The following is a 2,139-nucleotide window of genomic DNA, read 5'->3' on the forward strand; positions in this document are numbered from 1 at the left end:
GGTGACACCGTAGGCTCCCACCTAATGACGCGGTCTAAAATCACATCATTTCCTTTTTTTTTTTACAATCCGCTCCGTTGAACTTGATCTACACGTTCTTAAACCCAAACACACCAATTTTTGGGTGAACCCATTATGTTTTGACCATTCGTTGAGCCGTGCAATACCCTAGGCTCCCACCTAATGACGCGGTCTAAAATCACATCATTTCCTTTTTTTTTTTACAATCCGCTCCGTTGAACTTGATCTACACGTTCTTAAACCCAAACACACCAATTTTTGGGTGAACCCATTATGTTTTGACCATTCGTTGAGCCGTGCAAAAATTTTTATTCATTCGAAACCGTTAAAATTGCAGCGAGTGGATATAATGTCAAAACAAGCAGCAAAATTGACACCTGCTCCTTGTAGCGGCATTAACGTGAAAACTATCGAAATTTTTGAACAAAATATATTTGGTTAAAAAACAGATGTCTAACAACTTAGAACAAAAATATATCAACTTATAACAAAACTCAAATTGTTAAATAAAAGTAGATTTAAAAAAGAATTCACTTGAGTATTATGTTTCTAAGAATAGTTTTTAAAATGCATATATTTAAAGATAAATGGGTGTGAACTTTAGGTGCATATGCAAAAAAACTTTTTGGAGGTGGGTGTAAAAAATAAATGGGGGTGAACTTTAGGTTTTTATGCTAAAAATCCATTTATGATGTTGCAAAAATAGTGTGAGTAAAGCAAAGATAATAGTACATTATGTAGAATTTAGCAAGTTCTATTTTTAACTTGATGGAGACCAGATAGGAATATAAATAGATGGAGACCAGATAGGAATATAAAGATACTATTTGACGATAAAAACGTGTGGTGTTTGGATCTCTTAGAGATAGATAAACTCAACGATTTTTAAAAAGCTTAAACTTATTTAGATCTCTAATGAACATTGAATTTGGGATGTGTTGATGTCAGTTATCTAATAGGAAGTTTATTTAAAGATTTGTGTTGGGTTGAGGTCCTCAAGCTTCTTTAGATGGCTGATATGGGAGCCTGTTGTTCTTTACTGCACACAAAGAACTTGTGAGAGGCCGAAGTTGGGTTCTCCGGTTATTTCTCCGACGATTAAGTCATTATATGAACTTGAGTGGGAAAATATGATATGATGAAGAAGATTTTAAAATTGTATCAAAAAGCCAGAGAGTTACCTTGAGCTGCATGACTTTCTTTTATAGTAGATCAAAAGGGCAGATAGGTAACTTGAGCCGAGTCTAGGCAGACAACATGACTCGACAAACAACTGAAGGTGTCGGCCGCCAGCGAAGATGAGTCATCCAATAGTTTATCGTGGGGAAGAAAACAATTGTTTGGAGCTGACCAGATCCGATGAGTCATAAAAATTATAAGGTTAGAGCAATGATGACTTTGTCAGAGCGATTAATGCGATGGTAGTTGGTTGTCAGCGCGGGGTTCAAGGACACACAACCTCTCTAGTTGTCCAGCTGAGGCCGACTAACACCGTCTTTCTAGTCGGCCACGCAAGTTGTTGGTTCGAACAATAAGCCGAGTGCGAGTGCTCATAGGATCGATCTGGTGCGTAGGCCGATAAAAACCTCTTTTTAGTCGGCTACGCAAGTTCTTGGCTTCCGGGAAGATCTGATTAAGCATGGGGTGGACACGCGTCGGCTTCCCAGCAGAGATAAATACTTGGTTAACTTGTAGCTTATAACATGATACACTATTAATTTATGGACTATGGTCATTGATTTCACACAATTTTTTGGTTTTTTGTGTTTTTTGTTGCTGTTCATAAATCTGATGCAATAGGAAGGACTTCATATCATCATATGTTCACGCAGTGCACTAGCCACTAAGTTCATAATTTATCATTGTTCATAATTCTCACGCTAGTTTTGAGACAAGTCAAATTTGTTTTTAAAAATAACACGTTGATTTATTTGAGCATTTCTACATAATAATCTTGGTAAGCAGGTAGCTGATCGTTTCTGCAAACCGACAAAACCCTACCGGCGCTACCGCACCGGTCCGAACCGAATCACATCAGTTCGGATCGGTTTTCATTAGAATGTTATATTTGATCGTCATTTTTTTGGGTCGAAACCTAACCGACCAACCTAGTACTCA

Source organism: Asparagus officinalis, chromosome 2 (assembly GCF_001876935.1).
Source record: "Asparagus officinalis chromosome 2, Aspof.V1, whole genome shotgun sequence".
NCBI lineage: Eukaryota > Viridiplantae > Streptophyta > Magnoliopsida > Asparagales > Asparagaceae > Asparagus > Asparagus officinalis.